The following is a 9,212-nucleotide window of genomic DNA, read 5'->3' as shown; positions in this document are numbered from 1 at the left end:
CTTCTTCCTTTCGGTCCCTAGCTTTACAGAGAAAAGGGGGAATTGTTGTGGACTGGTGTTTGGGAAGGATTAAAAGCAGTGCGAGCTCCCAGGGTGGCCACCCTAGTCCTTCTCAATTGTTGTTCCATGTAGTTCCCCCCTTTTTGCGAGGGCATGGGGCTCGGGAAGATTGTTCTCTATTTGAGCCTCCTCTTGTGAGGGGGTAGACACCCTTGCTTCTCTTTCTTTCATGTGTTTTTCTTCCTTTCCTCCTTTTGGCCCTTAGCCTTACATTTGTCGTGGGGGGTGCCCTATTCAGTGTTGTGGCGGATTTGTTGGTAATAAGTGGAAACAACTCTCGACAACAAATATCTCGGCTCTTGTTATGATGAAGAACGTAGCGAAATGCGATACTTAGTGTGAATTGCAGAATCCTGTGAATCATCGAGTTTTTGAACGCAATTTGCGCCCGAGGCCTCGGTCGAGGGCACGTCTGTCTAGGTATCGCATCCCATTCAAACGCACTCCCTACAATATGTTAGGGAGCAGCGGAGCTGGTCGTCCGTGCCCAATGCGGTGCGATTGGCTAAAATACCTCAAGCGATGTTTCGTGGCGTGCGTCGCAAGCGGTGATCTTGTCCCCTTGGTTGGACAGTCGGCATTAGCTGATGCGGGATTTGTGTGGCATCACTCGAACTTGCTTTGCTCTCTCTTGTCCTCCCATCGGGTAGGGCGGATTTAGCTCCAACTTGCAACCTCAGCTCAGGCGAGAACACCCGTTGAGTTTAAGCATATAATTAAGCGGAGGAAAAGAAACTTACAAGGATTCCCCTAGTAGCGGTGAGCGAACCAGGAAGAGCCCAGCATGAAAATCGGGTGCTAGTGTTGCCTGAATTGTAGTCTGTAGAAGCGTCCTCAGCAGCAGACCTGGGCCAAATCCCTTGGAAGGGGGCGCCTGAGAGGGTGATTGCCCCGTCGGCCCGGGACCCTGCCGCATCACGAGGCATTGTCGGCGAGTCGGGTTGTTTGGGAATGCAGCCCTAATTGGGTGGTAAATTCCGTCCAAGGCTAAATACGGGCGAGAGACCGATAGCGAACAAGTACCGCGAGGGAAAGATGAAAAGGACTTTGAAAAGAGAGTTAAAGAGTGCTTGAAATTGCCGAGAGGGAAGCGGATGGAGGCTGTCGATGCATCTCGGTCGGATGTGGAACGGCTCAGGCTGGTCCGCCGCTCGACTTGAGGTGCAAACCAACACAGGCTGCTGCATCGTCACAAGCGCGGGTGGATTACTGCCTGTCGGTTTGCCGCTGCGGTGGTCGAGGAACGAAGCGTGTGCCCTTGTGGCGGGCCGTGTGCACCTGCGTGCTCGTGGTGTTGGTTGGCGGGCTTTCCATTCGACCCGTCTTGAAACACGGACCAAGGAGTCTAACATGTGTGCGAGTCAGCGGGTTTGAAAACCTATGAGGCACAAGGAAGCTGACGGGCGAGATCCCCTCTCTGGGGGTGCATCGTCGACCGACCTTGAGCTTATGCGAAGGGTTCGAGTGTGAGCACACCTATTGGGACCCGAAAGATGGTGAACTATGCCTGAGCAGGGCAAAGCCAGAGGAAACTTTGGTGGAGGCTTGTAGCGATACTAACATGTAAATCATTCATTTGACTTGGGTATAGGGGCGAAAGGCTAATCGAACCATCTAGTAACTGGTTTCCTTCGAAGTTTCCCTCAGGATAGCTAGAGCTCACACGCGAGTTTTATCGAGTAAATCAAATGATTAGAGGCATCGAGGGCGTAATGCCCTCGACCTATTCTCAAACTTTAAATAGGTAAGAGGGTGTGGCTACTCCATTAAGTCGTGCCATGGAATCGAGAGCTCCAAGTGGGCCATTTTTGGTAAGCAGAACTGGCGATGCGGGATGAACCGAAAGTTGAGTTACGGTGCCGAATTGCGCGCTAACCTAGATCCCACAAAGGGTGTTGGTTGATTAAGACAGCAGGACAATGGTCATGGAGTGTGTAACAACTCACTTGCCGAATCAACTAGCCCCGAAAATGGATGGCACTGAAGCGCGCAACCTATACTCGACCGTCAGAGCAATTGTCTGGCTTCGATGAGTAGGAGGACGTGGGGGTCGTTGAGAAACCTCGGGCGTGAGCTTGGGTGGATCGACCCCCGATGCAAGTCTTGGTGGTAGTAGCAAATATTCAAATGAGAACTTTGAAGACTGAAGTGGGGAAAGGTTCCATGTGAACAACACTTGGACATGGGTTAGTCGATCCTAAGAGATGGGGAAGCCTTGTATCAAGGGTGCACTCTGCACGAGCATCAAAAGGGAATCAAGTTAATATTCCCGAACCGGGACATGGCGGCGGGCAGCAACGTAAGGAAATCTGGAGACGTCATTGGGGGCCCTGGGAAGAGTTATCTTTCCTTTTTAACAGCTTGCCCACCCGGAGATAGGGTCCAGCAACTGGAAGAGCACCGCACGTCTTGCGATGTCTAGTGCGCCCTCGGCGGCCCTTGAAAATCTGGAGGACTGAGTACCATTCATGCCCAGTCGTACTCATAACCGCATCAGGTCTCCAAGGCGAACAACCTCTGGTCAATAGAATAATGTAGGTAAGGGAAGTCGGCAAAACGGATCCGTAACTTCGGGAAAAGGATTGGCTTTGAGGGCTAGGCCTAGGGGTCTACACCCTCAACTTGTGGGTTGTAGGCAGTCTGCCCGAGCTACTCTCGCGGTGAGGGCGAACAGTCGCATGCCGATTGGGCTACAGGTGTAGAATGCCCCCTACCGGGGGCTTTTCCCTAGGCGGCGAACAGTCGACTCAGAACTGGTACGGACAAGGGGAATCCAACTGTTTAATTAAAACAAAGCATGTGATGTCCCTACAGATGTTGACGCAATGTGATTTATGCCCAGTGCTCTGAATGTCAAAGTGAAGAAATTCAACCAAGCGCGGGTAAACAACAGGAGTAACTATGACTCTCTTAAGGTAGCCAAATGCCTCAACATCTAATTGGTGACGCGCATGAATGGATTAGCGAGATTCCCATTGTCCCTATCTACTATCTAGCGAAACCACATCCAAGGGAAAGGGCTTGGCAAAATCAACGAAGAAAGAAGACCCTGTTGAGCTTGACTCTAGTCCGACTTTGTGAAATGACTTGAGAGGTGTAGAATAAGTGGGAGCCATTTTCGACGCAATTGAAATACCACTACTTTTAACATTATTTTACTTATTTCGTGGGGCAGAGACGGGGCACTCCCCCTATTTTTGGCCTTAAGGCACATTTTGATAGGTCGATCTAGGCGAAAGACATTGTCAGGTGGGGAGTTTGGTTGGGGCGGCACATCTGTTAAAAGATAACGCAGGTGTTCTAAGATGAGCTGAACGAGAACAAAAATCTCGTGTGGAACAAAAGCGTAAAAGCTCATTTGATTTTGATTTTTAGTACGAATACAAACCGTGAAAGCGTGGCCTATCGATCCTTTAGATTTTCGGAATTTGAAGCCAAAGGTGTCAGAAAAGTTACCACATGGATAATTGGCTTGTGGCAGCCAAGCGCTCATAGCGAAATTGCTTTTTTACCCATCAATGTCAGCTCTTCCTATCATTGTGAAGCAAAATCCACCAAGTGTTGGATTGTTCACCCACAATAGGGAACAGGAGACGGGTTAGTTTTACCCTACTGATGAACCGCATTGCAATGGTAATTCAACTTAGTACGAGAGCAACCGTTGATTCACATAATTGGTCATCGCGCTTGGTTGAAAAGCCAGTGGCGCGAAGCTACCATGTGTCGGATTATGACTGAACGCCTCTAAGTCATAATCCACGCTAGAAGCGGTGCATGTCACTCTTCGACTATATCTCGACCCACAATAGGGGCGTCGCTTTGTCACCCCCAGGGGCCTGTGTCATTTGCAAATCGCGATCGTGAAGCATCTCAGTCGAGGCAGCTTTGAAGTTCAATTCCAAACAGTCGTTGAGAAGAATCCTTTGCAGACGACTTAAATACGCGATGGGGTATTGTAAGTGGCAGAGTGGCCTTGTTGCCATGATCCACTGAGATTCAGCCTTTGGTCGCCTCAATTCAGAGCTTAGCTCTTGTCACACATTATTCAAACAAATCCGGACAACTCTCTCGCTCTTGCGCCTTTGCCTCGTCCTCCAAACGACAAATTTTTATTGCTCACATCTCATAAATGCTTTGCTTGGGGGCGGGAAATTTGGGGTTTCCACGTTGCGACGAAAAAGGCGCCCAAGCCTGGGGAAGATTAGGGTTTCCATGTCACGCCTTAGCACCCAAAATTTGGGGTTTCCATGTCGCGCCCCGACGCCCAAAACTTGGGGTTTCCATGTCACGCCCCGGCACCCAAAACTTGGGGTTTCCATGTCGCGCCCAAAATTTGGGGTTTCCATGTCGCGCCCCGATGCCCAAGCCTAGGGAAACTTGGGGTTTCCATGTCGCGCCCCAGCGCCCAAGCCTGGGGAAAACTTGGGGTTTCCATGTCGCGCCCCAGGGCCCAAGCCTGGGAAAACCTGGGGTTTCCATGTCGCGCCCTACACCCAAGCCTGGGAAACTTGGGGTTTCCATGTCGCACCACGACCAAAACCGGCGCCCAAGTCTGGGAAACTTGGGGTTTCCATGTCCCAGGGAGCAGCTGTCAAGCAGATTAGAAAGGGTTTTGGTAGCAAAAAAGATTTTGGAGGATGTGGAAGGACTTAAGTCATGGGTAAGGTTAGGGAGACCTTTAGACCATCTAGCCATATTGTTACAATTAGAAAAAGATGAGAAGCATAAAAAACCCTTCAAATTTAACCATAATTTGCTAAAAGAAGAAGGTTTCAGAAATTTGATCACCTAGAATTGGAAGAAATATGAACCTTGTACAAGGGAGACAACTATTTATCTATCCGAAATAAATTTGATGAAAGTTTAAAACATAATAGCATAGTGGAAAAAGAAAAACTCCTAGAATGCTCAACAAAAGCTTACTGAGACCAAGGAATAGATCAAGAAATTGTTTGAAACATAAAAGGAACAAATCATTACAAAAAAGGAGAATATTAATCTAAAAAATTTAGAAGAAATAAAAATGAATCTATTGGAGCAGGAAGAAGTTGAGTGAAGACTAAAGAATAGGGCTACTTGGTTGATAAAGGGCAACCAGAATACTAAATTCTTCCAAAACTACATGAAACATCAAAAATACATGGGAGATAAGTAAGAAAGATGGGAGGAAGCTATGAAAATTCTCAAAGATGGCATCAAGAGGAGTAAAGCACTTCAAAAGTTTATTCCAAGAACCTCCTAAGGCAAACATAATAGTGATTGAAGAACAACAAAATGAAGAACTTGAAGCTAAAGTAACCAAAGAGGGACTCAAATCAATTCTACAATCTTTTTAAGAAACCAAATAGACTAAGTCCACATAGTTGGACAATGAAATTTTATTTGTGTTTTTGTGACCTCCTAGAATAGGAGTTGCTGAGAGTGATAAAAGAATCTAGAGTTTAGAGTGAAGTATTATTGCATTGAATGAAACATTTATAGCTCTTCCAAAGCAAAACGATCCATAAAATTTTGATGATTATAGCCCTATCTCACGATGCAATTCTGTGTACAAAATTTCAACAATAATTACAACAAATAGGCTTAAAAGAAAGAATTCCCCCTGACTTTGTCTCAAAAGAGTTGTTTGGTTTTCTTCATAATGTGGTGAGGAATAGCACAACGAGGACTACATATAAGAAAAAGTAAAAAATTTCAACTATTATGATGAAATTAGACTTAGCTAAGGCTTAATATAGGGTGGGCTAGTTAGATCATGGGATTGTTTTGATTCAGATTGGGATGAGATCTTAAGTAGTAAATTAGATTATGGGGTGCATTTTCTCAACTTCTTAGGGGTCTAATGTGGGGATGCCCTATGTCTCCTTATTTATCAGTGTTGGTTGCAAAAGGTTTGAGCATAATGGTGAATGCATCTAAAAGGGAAGGGTATTAAAATGAGAACCTATTTCTCCTTGTCCTATTTACTATTTGTAAATGAAAAAAAATTGTAAATGCAAAAAAAATTGTTTGGCATGTAAACAGTTGTGGAAGTAGAAAAGTATAAAGAGATCCCTGAGCATGCAAAATGGATGTATGTGAATGTTCATAAATCCTTAGTGTTGTTCAATAGTCTAGAGGAAGGTAGAGAGACAATTTGCTCAAATATTGATGCAAGGTTAAAATATCTAAGGTTTTTCCTCAACCCTACTAACTACAAATTCAAGGATTGGAGTTGGCTCTATGAAAAAAATTGAAGAGAGGATGACTAATTCTTGCTACCGATGTTATCCAAAAGATGCAAGCTAACTTTGGTCAAATTAGTTTTGGAGGGGATACCTATTTATTGGCATTTTTTAGCTTTAGATACCAAAAGGAATGTTGGGAAAAAATAGAAAAAGGTACTTTAGCTTCCTATGGACAAGAAAAAGATAAAGGGAAGGAATACCAAACGTGCTTTAGCTTCCAGTGGACAAGAAAAATATAAAGGGAAGGAATACCATATTTTAAGAGGAAAAAGATTGCAAAACCGTAAAGAGTATAAAGGAATTAAAGAATATTCATCTATTTGAACAAGATTTAGCAACAAAAAGTTTATGGAGAATGAAAAGGAATGAAGGCTTGTGGAGAAAAGTGATTATAGCTCTTGAGTCAATGGAGGATTGGATTAGAAGTAAAATGAAAGATTTTCATGCAAGCAATCACATTTTGACATGGCTTTGTTTTCTTTAGCAATCAAGAACACAGGGGAAAAGGTCATTACACCTTGGAGATCTTGAGGTGGCTTCACTGGATTACAAAATTCATTTTAGCAACCACATGTTGAAGCAAGGATGATATTTTGGGATTCCCAAGTGTTCTCGAGAGGACCACTAGTCCCCAAGTTGGAACCAGAAGTCTTGGACCATAAAGGGTAAGCATAAAGGGTCTTGGACCATACCCAAAAAAAATGAAGCATTTATTGTGGCTATGTGTAACAGAGTCGTGGGTAGGCAGAGTTGAACATATAGGTTATACATGGCCTTAACCTATAGATGCAACTATATATAAGGATGGAAATGCCTATAAGGGACAGATGTTCATGCATAGGGACTATGTCAGATTTCTTGTTAATCTTGCAAATGGCAAAATGGAGTCAAATGGAGTCAAACAGAAAGAGGGTTGAGCATTTTTTAGAGTTTTCCATCATAACAAAATGACACATCGATGTTGGACCCTAAGCAACTGGTTTGGAGGCATGTGTCTATTTCATCAATCAATGTTTTTCTTTGATAAGAACTATTGTTAATGTAGTTGGAGATGATTTGATTATTATTGGTGGAGAATCCTTGGGATGAAGTTTAATGAGCCCCTTATTAAACTTCATTGCAGACAACGATGTTTATAGTTTCAACATCGTTGTCTGCAATGACAGTTTTCAGAAAAAACTGTCATTGCAGGCAACGATGTTGAAACTAGTCAAAATCCTTTTTGACTAATTTGCAAATCTGGTGGAAGAATTTATTGTATGAAGAAATAGTTTTCTTATTAAAGAAAGTTGAAACTTCCTAGAAGATAGTTGGTTTTTAATGTTTTAAGTATTATTTGTATTCATACCAACAATTGTCTATTGCCTTTGGAAGACTATTTACATGGGCCATTTTAATTAGTGTAAATTTAGTTGTTTAAGTCTGTTTGGAGTGGTAAAATCTGAGCAAGCAACAAAAGTGGCAAAGTATGTCGGGAGTGATGGAAGGAATCTATATATCTATATTTTGATTTCTTCCTAAAATATCAAATATGCACTTGTCTTCATGGAATATATATAGGTAAAGAAAAAGAGACCAAAGACTTTAAGGTAGAAATAAGTACATTTTGCAAAGACCAGAAATCATAAACTAGCCCCTTTGAATTTCAAAACACACGTCATATAATTATGTTGCATAAAATTTGATAAATTAAACCAGACATACCTGCTCTTTAGCCTTTGCTGCACCCACTACACCCATGGAGCATTGGAACTTTCATTAGTTGAATTGTTTGGGTTAAGCCTTAATTTCCTGGCCCATTGAACACAACAAAAACAAAACCAGAAAAATATAATGAGAAATATTTTAAAAACACGAAGAAAACAAAAACTCATGAGACATTGGGAGCTTACCCTTCCTTCGATGCGTTCCGGATCGACGTGTTGGAATCCTTACTAATGTGTCGATCGAAGGTGTTCTTTCCTTACTAACCCTCTGATACCCGTGCATGGTTTCCCGATCGATTACTAATGTCGAATGTGTTCCGCGAGATAGCAGCATTTATTGCATCCACCGATCAAATCGCTTTTGCTCCCACCACCCGAAAGGAGTCGAGGGCCTAAAAGAAATTTTCTGAAAAAAATGAGAGATATTAACCATAAATTGTAAATTACAAGAAAATATTTAACACAAATTACAGGTAGAAGTAAGTACATCCTTTGTAAAACCAGAAACTCGTACACCCTACATATGTCAGGAGAAAATGACGAGGCTTACGGGGGTTTTGAGCTCAAATAGGACTCACACTCCACCCTCTGCCTCTCTGTGAGAGAAGAGGGAGAGATTCAACAGTGCACATCCACCTTTATTTACCTGCATTACAAGGCACATGATATAAATTCTTAAAAATGCTTCTGATATAATTATGTAGAAGAATAAGAGTTGAATTTAACCGAAAATACCTCCTCCTTGTCCTTCGCCTTCCCCTGCCTCCACTGCACTTCTCCTCCTCCGCCTTCCCCTGCCTCCACTGCACCTCCTCCTTCACCTTCTCCTGGCCCCACTGCTAGGGCTAGAGATAATTTCCTAACAAAAATAAAACCAAAAAATCATGTAAAACAAATATTAAAAAAATAACAAAATCACTTAAAAAAGATTGAAGAGCCAGTGACATATTATAAAAATGTATTAAAAAGAGACCAAAACAACCTAAGGACAGGAACAGATTGACTGTGCGTGTGCTTGAAATGAGGACGATCCATAGGTTTTGGACCAAAAGCTGATGGACCTTTCTCTTTCCTTCTCAGACCACCAAAATATTAAATGGCTCCTTCACATTGCTGGTTCTAAACTTTAAAAGAAATCACATTAAAATTTCATTTAAAAAATCACATTATAATTTGTGTCTAAAAATGAGAGAAATGAAGCAGAGCCCATTGTATAAGT

At 42.9% G+C, this 9,212-nt stretch overlaps 1 long non-coding RNA gene and 2 other non-coding genes across 3 annotated transcripts in view; 2 read left to right on the top strand and 1 right to left on the bottom strand.

Annotated features, from left to right (window-relative positions):
• LOC149159589 (uncharacterized) overlaps window positions 1-8,393 on the bottom strand; it is a 15,842-nt gene extending 7,449 nt beyond the window's left edge. Inside the window, exons 1-2 of the long non-coding RNA XR_016261441.1 lie at window positions 8,180-8,393; window positions 7,992-8,078 (exon numbers count right to left, since the gene is read on the bottom strand). This is a non-coding gene — a long non-coding RNA (uncharacterized LOC149159589). The remainder of the gene's footprint in view (window positions 1-7,991; window positions 8,079-8,179) is intronic.
• On the top strand, window positions 333-486 carry LOC149159591 (5.8S ribosomal RNA). Its single transcript, XR_016262152.1, has one exon. It is a non-coding gene; the product is annotated as a 5.8S ribosomal RNA (ribosomal RNA).
• LOC149159590 (25S ribosomal RNA) lies at window positions 732-4,081 on the top strand. The gene has a single exon (XR_016262105.1). It is a non-coding gene; the product is annotated as a 25S ribosomal RNA (ribosomal RNA).
• Window positions 8,394-9,212: the final 819 nt, after the last annotated feature.

This window comes from Pinus tabuliformis, chromosome 5_2 (assembly GCF_031772625.1).
Source record: "Pinus tabuliformis cultivar Carrire ecotype Pingquan chromosome 5_2, CPIR1, whole genome shotgun sequence".
NCBI lineage: Eukaryota > Viridiplantae > Streptophyta > Pinopsida > Pinales > Pinaceae > Pinus > Pinus tabuliformis.
The sequence above is the reverse complement of the archived record's forward strand: the minus strand, read 5'-3'. Positions and strand labels throughout refer to the sequence as shown.